This window comes from Peromyscus eremicus, chromosome 22 (genome assembly GCF_949786415.1).
Source record: "Peromyscus eremicus chromosome 22, PerEre_H2_v1, whole genome shotgun sequence".
Classification (NCBI taxonomy): Eukaryota; Metazoa; Chordata; class Mammalia; order Rodentia; family Cricetidae; genus Peromyscus; species Peromyscus eremicus.
In genome coordinates this window covers 6,293,655-6,307,470 of record NC_081437.1, presented here as the reverse complement: position 1 = coordinate 6,307,470, position 13,816 = coordinate 6,293,655, and the positions used below count along the sequence as shown (strand labels likewise).

The 13,816-nt window shown below is 41.5% G+C and overlaps 1 pseudogene; it reads left to right on the top strand.

Annotated features, from left to right (window-relative positions):
• The first annotated feature begins 5,754 nt into the window (after nucleotides 1-5,754).
• On the top strand, nucleotides 5,755-5,852 carry LOC131897776 (U6 spliceosomal RNA; annotated as a pseudogene).
• Nucleotides 5,853-13,816: the final 7,964 nt, after the last annotated feature.

The window sequence follows — 13,816 nt, the reverse complement described above, 5'->3', positions numbered from 1 at the left end:
GTGTTTAACTGATCACACACACACACACACACACACACACACACACACACGGTGTGTATATGGTTTTCAAATGTATGTTTATTGTATATACATAAGTTTACACACATAGGTAATAATAATGAATATATAATAAATAAACATATCTAGTAATATAATAAATGTGTTTATTGCAAAAATTTGCAGACAGTAATGCTTTGCAACCTACAAATAAAAAATACCCAGGATTGTTTCTCTTTCCTTTTTAAAATTTATTTTTATTTTATGTGTATATGTCTTTGCACCATGTGTACGTCTGGTGCCTCCAGAAGAACTGGAGTTACAGACTGTTGTAAGCTTCCATGTGGGTGCTGAGAATTGAACCCAGGGCCTCTGGAAGAGTAGTCAGTGCTCTTAACCTCAGAGCCATCTCTCCAAACCTATCCAGGACTTTATAAAGTGCCACAGAACCCATGACTACGACTGAATGCTTTGATTTTTGCTGAAGTTATAGGAACGTGTCTATGGTTGCAATTCAGCCGTGATTTAGCGAGTGGGATTTCATTCCAATTCACTAATTCCTCCCACCCCCATAAATGCTATCAAGTTTGAGATGTGATGTATTTGGAAGCTTTTTCTTGTGCTTATACAAATTATATTCACTAACTGCAATCCCCTTTCAGCTTCAGAGTTCCCTGATGAAACGTCCCTCATTCACCAGTGACGGAAACAATGTCTTTCCTAAGTTGGGGAATTTTCGAATAATGGTAGGGATCAACTTCATGTTTTCTGCTATTCACAGTGACTACAGACATGCCATGCCTTTAAGTTTAATATATATTTTCACACTTTTTCTCTTTCTTAAGTTTAGGCAGCCAACAATACAATAAGTGAAAATGGGATGTGTGACATTTGCTAGTTTCCATGATGTAAATATTCCCGTCATCATTAAATTCAAGCCACCATCATGACGTCACTGAATGCAGAGTTGGGAGGAGGCGTGCGTCATCTTTCTAAGAATGCCAGAGGCATCCTTCCAAGTTGCTAGAATTATCTGCAATCCTCATTTGTATTTTTCTGTGTTTCCATTTGATCTTTCCTCTCTCTTGCAAGAACTCTATGTTATCACTCAAATGTATCATCTGTCACTGGGATGTAAGGTCGTGAATGCAAGAATATTCTTCCTTCTATTCAGCATTGCATTTGGTGGCAACTATTGAATAGATCATTTTTAAACAAATATTTCCTAACTGAATGGGTGTGCTGCAAATATTTTTCAAGAGAATTGTGTTTTTCCCCCCCAAACTCATGCTGGCATTTTTGCTGTATAAAAATGTTAAATTATACGTTGTCAAATATGTCTGCCTTTTCATTTATTGTGTCTGAGTTTTCTGTCATATTTAAAAATGCCTCTCTCACCCCAAGGTTGGTTACTCTCCTAAATTTTCTAAGAGTTTCATTTCATGTTTGTTATGTATAATGCAGAATCCATCTGGAATTTATTTTTGTGTGTGATGTGCGTTTCTTCCAGATGGCTAGCTTGCTATGCCTCTTTGGTAAATAAATTATCTTTTTCTGCTACACTGAAATTCCACCTTTGTGGTACATGCGGTTCTCGCCACACACCCTGGCTTCTATTTCTGGTCTTCTATTTTGTTCAGGCACGTGTTTGCCCACTTCTGGACTTCCAGGATTCTCCTCAGGTGCATAACTTTATGGTGGTTGTAATAACAGTACAGTTGCCATCGTGTGTCACTGAACGAGAGGCACACTCTGAGAAACGTCTCCTCAGATCCTTAGATTCTCACTCCTGTCCTACGCCATATGTAATTCTGGCTAACTGTGTTTTCCAGTCTTTAAAAATGAAACAGAGAATTGGGTGTTTATATGAAATACTCTAGTTGAAAGTTTTGTTTAATTTTTAAAGTGGTTTTCAATAAATAAACAAAAATATACACGCTGGTGAGGCCAGCTTTCTCCCTCACTCCTACCTCCTAATTTTTATAGAGTTTTTGATTTTAAAATCTCTAGCTAGCTGTGGTAGTGCATGCCTACTGTAATTCCAGCACCGGGGATGTAGAGGCAGGACAGAGAGCAAATTCTAGGCCAGCCTCAGCTACACAGTGAGGGGAGGAGAGGAAGACGAGGAAGAGGAAAAGAAAAACACTTGCATTGATATTATTATTTAATTTTCCCTCACTAGGATATCTAAATTTTTGGCTATGCACAGGTAAGTTACCTTTATTGAATTTGCTTTAAATCAGTGGCTTAGAAATTCATATCTCTCTCTCTCTCTCTCTCTCTCTTTCTCTCTCTCTCTCTCTCTCTCTCTCTCTGTTAAGACAGGGTTTCTCTGTGTAGCCCTAGTTGTCCTGGAACTCGCTCTGTAGACCAGGCTATCCTTGAACTCACAGAGATTCACCTGCCTCTGCTTCCTGAGTGCTGGGATTAAAGGTGTGCTCCTTCACTACCTGGCAGAAATTCATCTTTTGATCAATGCTTTTAGTGTGTGTGATTCTCTACGTAGTCCAAGCTAGCCTTGAACTCATGATCCTCCTGCCTCAGCCTCCTGAGTGCTAGGATTACAGGTATGTGCTATTTTGCCCAGCTCTCAAGTGATCTTTTTTTTTTTTTTAATGATTGTTGCTATTAGGTTTGATAAATAGAGTTTATCACACTTAGGCCCTTTTCTTTGAGTTTATATTAGACATGGATGTTGTTTTTTTTTTCTTTTACCTACTAATAACATCTGTAATGTTGAAGGATTGTTACACTTAAACAAGCTTTAAATTCTTCCAGTAAACCCACATATCATATCACTTAAAACTTTCCTATCCTATTTAGCTCTAAAATATATCCTTCAGAATCAGAATCACCTGTTATGGTCATTTGGGAGTTCTATTTCTAATAGTCTAAGTATTAAAGTTCTGTTAGCCTCGGAAAATAATGAATTTTGCATATTTGAAATGATTTGAGAGAATCTAAAAAACACTGGCCTCATCTGTTATTTAAAGACTAGATGTGTCTTAATTATAATCAAACCTACAGGCTTCAAAAATATAGGTCTTTAATTATTTTTTAAAATGGAAAAACTATAATAGGTTTATTTTGATTTTTTTTTTTTTTGAGGCAGGGTCTCACTGCCTATCCCTGGCTGGCCTGAATGCTCTATGTAGACCAGGCTGGCCCCAGACTCACAGAGACTTGCCTGCCTCTGCCTCCCAAGTGCTGAGATAAAAACTGTGTGCCACCACCTCTGACCTGCAATAAATTATCACTTTGCACACCCAGGACTCACTTGTGGAAACATAAAAGTGTAGCATGAATCTTAACAGGTCTTATTAATAAAATCAAACCTGAAGCCAGTTATTGGGGTGAATGCTGAAAGATCAGAGAAGCAGAACAAGCCACAGCTTCCTCACCTTGCCAATTCCTCAGCTGATCCTGTTTCCTCAGACTGGAAGCTTCTGAGTCCTTTTCCAAATGGATCTCAGCTGAACTGCTTCTCAAAAGCCTGAAAGCTTAATCAGGCTCTCGTTCCTCGTCCTCACGCCTCATATACCTTTCTGCTTCCTACCATCACTTCCTGGGATTAAAGGCTCTTGTTACCATGCCTAGCTGTTTCCAATGTGGCTTTGAACTCGCAGAGATCCACATGGATCTCTGCCTCTGGAATGCTAGCATTAAAGGCGTGTGTGCCACCATTTTCTGGCCTCTATGTCTATCTAGTGGCTGTTCTGTTCTCTGACCCCAGATAAGTTTATTAAGGTGCACGATATATTGGGGAACACAATATCACCACATAAAAGTCACTCAATTTTGACCCTCACCTTTCCCTTTAACCCTATTCAGTGGAGTAGTCTCTGGCAGAGGGCACTTGAGCAGGTCTTGGGAAGAAAGTCCGAGTTACCCGCAAGGATGAGAGCGGACTCAGTGGCGTAATCGAGGCCCTGCCCCCAAGGTCTCGGATGGATGCTGTGAACAGCTGACTCTTGTTCTGTCTCTTGCTGCTGATTATATTTTTGTCCTTCTTCCCTATTCCTTCTCTCACATTCTGCTTCCCTCCCCCAAACTCCCCTACTCCCCTTCCTCCTCAATCTTTTTGTTTTAAGGTAGAAACAGTCACAGAACTTGGAACAAAGTAAGTTTATTATGAAGTAATACAAGTTAATATAGGAGGAACACCCTTGCTCTGCTCACCCTCCCTCGGCCACCTCTGGAGAACCATGCAATCCTGACTGTGCTCACTTCTTGGTGTTTCTTCAGAGCGTTGTTAACAGGTGGGTGACACTTTCTGTAAGTGGAATCATCTCACGGGGGGGGGGGGGGGGGGGGGGGGACGGACTTTTGTGTTTGTCTTGTTTTGTTGTTGGGATGATGTATGCTGAGAAAGGCCTAGGGCACGCTGGGCAAGTACTCTATACCCTTTTTATTAAATAATAATATAAGATTTATTTATTTATTTTGAGATGGACCATACAGGCCTGAAATCTCCATCCTCACATCCACCTACCAAGTGCTAGGATAGTAGGCCTGTGCTACCATACCCCACTTAATCAGGTTTTTTTTCTTTTAAAGATTATGAATTAATGAGTTTAAACCCATTTGATGATCATATAATTATTTTTCTGAAGCTCAGCTTTTCCTCTCTTAGTCATATGAGCCCCTGTACTTGGCGTCTCCATTCTTAAGCATCACATTATTTTTCCTGGGCAAATGGCATCATGGGATACTCTTGGTGCAGTGTGTGTATTTCTTGTCGTAGGCCCAGAACCTTTCATCTCTCAGCTGCTTTGATTTCTTTCATGACCTCTTTCCAGACCACATTTTGGAAACTAGGTTAGTTCACTACTATTGGATGGCTGGTTTCTAGGCATTTTCAGTAAACAAAGCTAGTTAGCATCTTTGTCTAGTTCCTGCCCTGCCCCCCCCCCCAGGGTTTCTTTGTATATCTTTGGCTGTTTTGGATCTCGCTCTGTAGACCAGGCTGACCTTGAACTTGCAGAGATCCGTCTGCCTCTGCCTCCCAAACGCTACGGATTAAAGTCGTGTGCCACCACTGCCCAGCTACTAAATTTCTATTTATAGTTTCCAAAGTAAAATTCCTCATGAGTTTACCCGAAGCTTTTTACTTAGTCTCTTGCATTTTATAGTTGTGTCTAGTTATTTCCGCACCGAGAGTCCTGGTTCTTGAGGTTACAGGGGACAAAGGAATTAGAACACCACATGACTGTTCATTTACTTTATCCCAGGTATAGAATATGCAATTGTTCATTAAAACAGTGATATTTAGTGAGAAGACTTTTTAAAAATTGTGTCACACCCACCTTGTTCCAGTTAGTGGAGGAAAACCTATCAAGTGATCCATATATTCCCAGTCCAACAACTGCTAGTGTTTATGGCCTATAATCAAGTTTGAGCCTTCTAATGAAAACTGGGATTTTAGAAAGCTTATTTGTGCCTCCACCAGCTTGGCAGCCTCTAAAACGTTAAGATTTTTCTGGTAAAAGTGGTGGTGATATTTATTCATGTGAGGTTTTTTTTTTTTTAGAAGCCCTGTATGATTCAGAACCAAAGTTATTCAAATGATCAACCCATTGCTATAAAGTTGTGCCTAGGTCAAAGAGCCACTCAAAGATTAAAGCAAGCCATTTTCACGGAAGAATGTGGAACACTTATTGACTGGCTCTCATGTTCCCCACCGCTGCTGACTTTCAAACCACGTCACTTGTTCAAGGGTGGTACTGTTAAAGAATGTTCTTGATTATTTGAAAAGATGTAGTAAGACACTTTTTTCCTTTGGAACAAGGCAGAGAAGGTCAGTGTGGCCCCTGCACAAGAATGGCATGCAAATTTGTGAAGCATTTCATAGCTGTGAGGCTTTGTGTGTACAGGAAGGGGCCAGGGCATACAGAAAACCTCTGTATCTTCCAGTGAGTTCTGCTATGAATCTAAAACTACTCCAACTAGTCTATTAGGTTTTTAGTTTTAAAAACATACATTTTCCTTGACAATTACAATTATACATCTGTGCAAAGCTGGATCTTTTCGTATCATGTAACTAATATACCGTATAAGAAATGGAATGCAGGGGCTGGAGAAATGGCTCAGTGGTTAATAGCACTGGCTGCTCTTCTAGAGGACCCGGGTTCGATTCCCAGCACCCACATTGAAAAGTTTCAATCTCCCAGTAGTGAGTAAGGCTACAGATGCAATAAGCCAATCAAGACGCATTAATAAATCCAGGTTTAATCTGAGTAGAGCAAAGCACCTCCCAGTTGACTCTTCAGAATGGTGACCAGGCTAATGTAGCCTGGAGGTATGGTCTTGAGCAGCCCTGGGGAGGGGAAGGGTCTGACTCTTGGACTGCCTTAGGGGCGGGGTCTGAGGACAGACCCATATACCCAGACTCCTTGGGTATATGCCCCTGGCAGGGCTTCCACCTAAATGCACATGGAGGCTCACAACTGTCTATAACTCCAGTTCTAGGGGATCATTTCTGGCTTCTTTGGTGCACCCACATGGTGCAGTCACATACACATATAGACAAAATACCAGTGCACATTAAATAAATATTTTATTAAAGAAAAAGAAATGGAATGCAGTAGCACATATGGGCATCCAGCTCTTTTCTTCTAAGTTGGATGTTGAAGGGGGCCACATGAATATAAGACAACAGCATTCTTTTCGTTAGGTTACTTTTTTGTTTCAGAAGACATAGATATTTATCATAAGATATGCTATCGCGTTAACATGAAATGGTCACATTTTCTTTTAAAGCTAATGAATATTTTGAATATTATTCAGTTTAAGTTTGGGATTGGGTAAAGCACAATGTGACCACATAAAGAAACAGGTTCAGCAGGGGTCATAGTTCTTTTGGTAGAGGTCTTGTCTATCACTCCAGAGCACCGCATAAACTGAGTACAGAGGCACATGCCCACATGTCCAGCACTCACTGGAGGTGGAGGCAGGAAGACCATGAGTTCAAGGTCACTTTCAGCTACATGGTGAGTTCAAAGCCAGGCTGGAATATACAAAACCTTGTCTCAAAATGAAATGAACCAATGTAAAACAAAACAATATAAAACAAAAACAAAACAATAAAAATAATTTTTTTGATCAGGTGGTGGTGGCGCACACCTTTAATCCCAGCACTTCGGAGGCAGGAGCAGGCAGATCTCCGTGAGTTTGAGGCCAACCAGGGCTGTTATACAGAGAAACCCTGTCTTGAAAATTCTTTTGGAGGATAACTTCACTATTTAAATAATTTTTAGAAATTCTTTATTTTATGTGTATGAGTGTTTTGCATGTACGTATGTCTGTGAACCATGTGCATACTTCGTGTCCAGAGAGGTCAGAGGAGGCGGGTGGGAATCTCCCAGAAGTACGGTTATAGACGGATGTGAACTACGTGGCCTCTGAGAATTGGTCCATCCTCTGTACGAGCAGCAAGCACTCCGAACCACTGAGGCATCTCTCCAGCCCTCTCCCTCACTATTTTTAACAGCATAAATAAAGGCAAGCTGAGAACAAATGTCTCTGGACCCTTGGATTATGAAACTGCCACGCTGCAGATTACTATCTTATTATTGTGTGATAATTTTGTGTGGCCGTTGATCTCAGCTGTTTCCTATTGTTCATTTTTAAATATGGAGTTTGTTTTCATGAGCCTCTGGCGGGAAGCGGGGCTCAGGGTAGCCCCCACAGAGCTTTCTCTCTTGTTTTCACATAACATGGAGGAATGTATCAGCTTTTTGTCTGAAAATTTAATACAAAAGGCTTAATTTTCTCTTTATTCTAAAATAGCCTAGACTTTAACTTACTGTTCACCCCTGTTGCTTCCTTTTTATCTTCCTGACGCTTTCTTTCTCTTGTCTGTATTGTTTTCCTTAACTGGATTTGAAAGAGGTCTACTCCTTTTATTGACTCTTTCCAAACACCATAGAGGTTTTATTTATAGTTCTATGTACTTAAAAAATTTATTTCAACATCTGACTTACTAATTACTTACTATTTTCATTTTGTCCCTCTCTGCATTTTTTTTTCTACTTTCTTAAAAACAAAACTCAGTTCCTTTTGTGCTCAGGTTGTAAATTTCCCTCAGGCTACACCTTAAGCTCTGACCTACTGCTTACTAGAAAGTACTCTCCTTTTTAAGATTATGTACATAGTTTATAATTTCAGTATTAATTATTTCTTTGATCAGAAATTTTGTAGCTGAAAGTTTTCCTGTGTCCTGCCTGGCCCGCAGTCAGGACAAATTTCTCTCACCCACTGGTCCACAGACGCCCGAACCCAAATAAACATGCACAGGCTAATATTATTTTTAAACTATGGCCATGGCAGGCTTCTTGTTATCTAGTTCTTATATCTTAAATTAATCCATTTCTATAATCTATACTTTGCCACATGGCTCATGGCTTACTGGTACTTTTACATCTTGATTCTCATGGTAGCGGCTAGTAGCGTCTCCCCTGTTCTGTCTTCTTCCTTCCCCTCTCTCTCTCTTTAGAATGTCCTGCCTAACCTTATTCTGCCTCACCATTGGCCAAACAGCTTTATTTATCAACCAATCAGAGCAACACATTTTCACACCATACAGAATGACATCACCCATCAAAATTTCTTATAAAAATAATGAAACCTGGGGCTGGAGAGATGGCTCAGTGGTTAAGAGAGCTGGCTGCTCTTACAGGAGGCCAAGGTTCAGGTCCCATTGCCCATATTTGGAGCTCATAATTACCTGTAACTCCAGCTTAAGGGGATCTAACACCCTCTACTGGCCTCTGCAGGCACCTATACTCACAGACACAGACACATACACATAACTAAAAATAAAATAGATTTTTTAAAAATGATGAAATATGAAATAAAAAGCAAGGTAGATAAGCAATGACCTAAAAAAGTAAATTTGTACCCCCAAAAGTTTAGATCACTCCCAGAGCAATAAATTACTAAGAAGAGACACAGTTTGAGTAGGAGGAATGTGCACTCTCTTGTTTGGGAATCAAATCCATGAAGATCAGAAGAGCACATAAACATAATGGGGGTTATATTGCCTAGCAATGTAACGCCAAATACAGACAGAGATAATTATGTGGTGCTCATGTGACGTTTACACAGGAGTAATGGTGACAGCTGGTTAGCAGGCATTATCAACTCAAAGAGAACTGAAAATTGGTCACTCTGAAAGAAAATAGGAAGAGACCTGAAGGTTTACAGTGCATGTATGAAAGAAACCTGTTAATATTACTCAAAATGTGACAAAAAATTCTACCAAGTTGCGTGACAAGTCTCAGATCATATTGTAATGCTGAGGAAAACTTTTCCAAAGCATCACTGAAAAAAACCAAACCAAACCAAAATTGAACCAGTGTGTGTGTGTGTGTGTGTGTGTGTGTATGTGTGTGTGTGTGTACACAGGCATGTGTGTGTATGAATGCATGTGTGCATGTGTGTGTGTTTGAGTGTGTGTGAATGTGCATGTGTGACTGTGTGAGTGTGCATGTGCGTACCTAGTTTCTGCAGATGTTAGAGTGGGAATCAGACCCACTGTAACTGGAGTTATAATTGTGGGTGTTGGAAACCAAGCTCCGGGTTCTTTGTGAGAGCAGTGAGTGCTCTTCACTGCTGAGCTGCTCCTCCAGTCCCCACGGGATGTCTCACCAGGTAATGATGGTGTTTTTCATACACTACAAGGAACGTGATTTCTAAAGGATTGGAGGCTAGGTAATACCAATTTCCAGATTCCCTAACTGTGTTTCCCAAATTTATCTTAAAATCATAAAATATAAAATGGTTTTTTGTCAGCTTGGCAGCCATTTAGAAAACTAAAAACTGAATCACTAACTTGTTCCTTGGATCTAATATATTCCAGATGGATCAAAGATTTAAACATAAAACACAAAGTCATAAAATGCTAGACAAAAACATAGGAGAGTTTTATATAACATCAATGTGGGAAAGGGCTTTGTAAGGTTGATACTAACCCCAGAGGTCATAAAAGAGAGGATTGATACATTTTAATGTATAAAAAGAAAACATTTTTCCTGCTAAGAAACAACAATGTTAAAAGATGAACTATAAGTTGAGAAAAATAACACCTATTCTGTAGAGTCTATCTCCCTCATATGAGAAAGAACTGCTACATATTAATAAGAAAAAGGACCAAATACTTATTAGAAATATAGGCAGTGGAGATTAAAGATAGCTTACGGAAAAGAAAACATGCCTTATCAACATGAAAAGTTGCAGTTACCTTTATAATAAAGAAATAAATCTGTTGTGGAATATTTGTACACTCTGTGAAGATGCATCACTGTGATTGGTTTAATAAAGAGCTGAACAGCCAATAGCTAGGCAGGAGAGGATAGGGGAGACTTCCAGGGAGAGAGAGGAAGAGGAGAAGGAATATGGGCACAGGAATCTAGGTGCACAGGAGATGCCAGGGAGACACTGAAGAGGTTGGACATACAGTGCAGAGTAGAGATAACCAAGTCACATTGCAGAACATAGGTTAATAAAAGCAGGTTAAGTTTTAAGAGCTAGTGGGACGTGTCTAAGCTAACAGCCAAGCTTTCACGATTAGTAAGAAATCTCCATGTCATTATTTGAGGGCTGGTGATCCTGATGAGAAAGTGCTACTACAGAAATCAATTGGACACAGATCTGAAAGTCTGGTACACACTGTGCAGGCCTGGACACCAGAAGCAAGCGCACTTGCTATGGATATCTGTATGCTGTGAATGTGTTGCTCTGATTGGTTAATAAATAAAGTGCTGATTGGCCAGTAGCCAGGCAGGAAGTATAGGCGGGACAAAGAGAGAAGAGAATTCTGGGAACAGGAGGGCTGAGTCAGGAGACGCTGCCCGCTACCACCATGAGAAGCAAGACGTGAAGGCGGAACTGGGAAAAGGTACCAAGCCACGTGGCTGAACATAAGAATTATGGGTTAGTTTAAATGTAAGAGCGAGTCAGTAATAAGCTTGAGCTAATGGCCATACAGTTCATAAGTAATATAAGCCTCTGTGTGTTTACTTGGGTCTGAGCGGCTGCAGAACTGGTGGGTAAGAGAGATTTGTCCTGACCAGCGGCAGGCTGGGACACAGAAAAACTTCAGGTATACACACTTCCCTTCTGGCAAGGATGGATTACATTTGACAGAGGAACTTCATTTGTAGGAATTAATATGATAGATCTGGCTTTGTAAATTGTTACAGGTGAAAAGGCAGTCACTGTAGTATTATTTACAACAACGAAGTCTAAGAAACAACGCAGGGACTGGAGAGATGGCTCAGCAGTTAAGAGCGCATACTGCTCCAGCACCAATGTCAGGCAGATGACAACTATCTGTAACTCCAGCTTCAGGGGATCTGTCTTAGTCAGGGTTTCTGTTGCTGTGAGGAAACACCACAACCAAAGCAACTGGAGGAGGACAGAGTTTATTTGGCTTACATTTCCACATCACTGTTCGTCACTGAAGGAAGTCAGGACAGGAACTCAAACAGGGCAGGAACCTGGAGGCAGGAGCTGATGCAGAGGCCATGGAGGAGTGCTGCTTACTGACTTGCTCCCCATGGCTTTCTCAGCCTGCTTTCCCGGGACCACCAGCCCAGGGATGGTACCACCCACCATGGGCTGGGCCCTCTCCTATCAATCACTAATTAAGAAAATGCTTTATAGCTGGATCTTATGGAGGCATTTTTCTCAGTTGAGGTTCCTTCCTTTCAGATGACTTTAGCTGTGACAAGTTGACATAAAACTATCCAGAACAAGATCCACCACCCTCTCCTGGCCTCTGAAGGCACCAGGCATGCAAGCGGTACTCAGATGTACCTTCAGACAAAACACCCATATACATAAAATAAAATAAAATGGAATAATAAAATGTTTTTGGTTGTTGTTGTTGTTTTGAAAAAGAGTGGGTGGGACACTGCTGTTAAATGGATAAACTCAATGCTTATCGTGGATTAGCTCCATGGTTAAGACAGTGGCTGCCACTCCAGGGATCTAGAGGGAGAGGAGGGGCAGAGCATGACAAGCTGTGTGGGGAAGGCTCACTTTTCATCGTGTAGCCTTTGTGCTTTCGCAATCTTCTCACGGGCCCATGGTACTGATTTACATGACTTTCCTGTAGATGTAACCAACCGTCTTATTAAATAAGAAACACAGAACCAATGCAAAGAAGAAAGCCAAGAGGTCAGAGCTAAGAGCTAAAACCTTACCCTTCCTCCTGCGGTGGTCCTACCTCTCCGAAAGAGAGCTACTTCCTGTGTTAAAGTCTTTATATAGACTTTCTGTCCTGCCTTCTCATTGGTTGTAAACCCAACCACATGACCGTGTAGCTTAAGTTTTCCTGCCTGGCCCACAGTCAGGATATATCTCTTTCACCTGCCAGTCCCACAGCCTCTCAGACCCGACCAAGTAAACACAGAGACTTATGTTGCTTTCAAACTGTATGGCCGTGGCAGGCTTCTTGCTAACTGTTCTTACAGCTTAAATTAATCCATTTCCTTTAATCTATACCTTGCCACATGGCTCGTGGCTTACCGGCATCTTCACAAGCTGTTTCTCATCGTGGCGGCTGGCAGTGTCTCTCTGACTCAGCCTTCCACTTCCCAGCTTTATTCTCCTCCTTGCCCCGCCTATACTTCCTGCCTAGCCAATGGCCAATCAGTGTTTTATTGATTAATTAGCAACACATTTGCCATACATCCCACAGCATGACCGCCTCATGAGGCTTGTTCCTGGTCTAGACAATGTGTTCGTACCTAGACAAAATTTGTTGGGCTGGGCATGAGAGTGTATTCCTTTAATCCTAGAACTTGGGAGGCAGAGGCAGACCAATCTCTGTTGGGTTTGAGGCCAGCCTGGGCTATGTATTAAGTTCCAGGCCAGCCAGGGAGATACAGTGATACCCTGTCTCAAAGAAAAAAAAAAATTGTTGTTCATTCCTGAAACTACACAATGAAATTGAACACATGGAGAAAGAGCGAAGAATAAATACAAGGGTGCCTTCCTCCAGTCGAGTGTGAAGAGAGCAGTGATGTATACAGGCTGTTGGGAGTCTCGGAACCTTCCCAACGCCAGCCAGCCGCGTCCATCCTCAGGACTCTAGAGGTTAGCTTGTTGAAAGGGAAAGCTAGAGTTTTCCTGCCTGGCCCACAGTCAGGACAAATCTCTCTTACCTGCTAGTCCCACAGCCACTCAGACTTGACCAAGTAAACACAGAGGCTTATATTGGTTACAAACTGTATGGCCGTGGCAGGCTTCTTGCTAACTGTTCTTACAGCTTAAATTAATCCATTTCCATTATCTATACCTTGCCACATGGCTCGTGGCTTTCCGGCATCTTCACATGCTGCTTGTCATCGTGGCGGCTGGCAGTGTCTCTCTGACTCAGCCTTCCACTTCCCAGCTTTATTCTCCTCCTTGTCCCGCCTATACTTCCTGCCTGGCCACTGGCCAATCAGTGATTTGTTTATTGACCAATCAGCAACACACTTGACATACAGACCATCCCACAACACAAGCCTGCCGTCTGTGTTCCGGTCCCTTATCTCTCGGAAGGAGACCGTGCTGTGTGAGAGACTGGTCGGTCAGAGCTGGAACCGGAAGCCCAGAGAGCAGAGTCTGACCTTTCGGACTTGTCGGTCTGGTCCTGACGGGGAGATGCTTCTAAAACTGTCTTTTAGCTTTCCTATAAAACTAGTTACCGCTATTTGGTGATTCTGTGGTTTGGCTAAGAACATGGCTTTGGAGAGGAACAGATTGGGGTTCAAATGCCGAATGTTCTATCAGCTGAATGATTTTTAGGCCAACGCTAATTCTCTAGGTG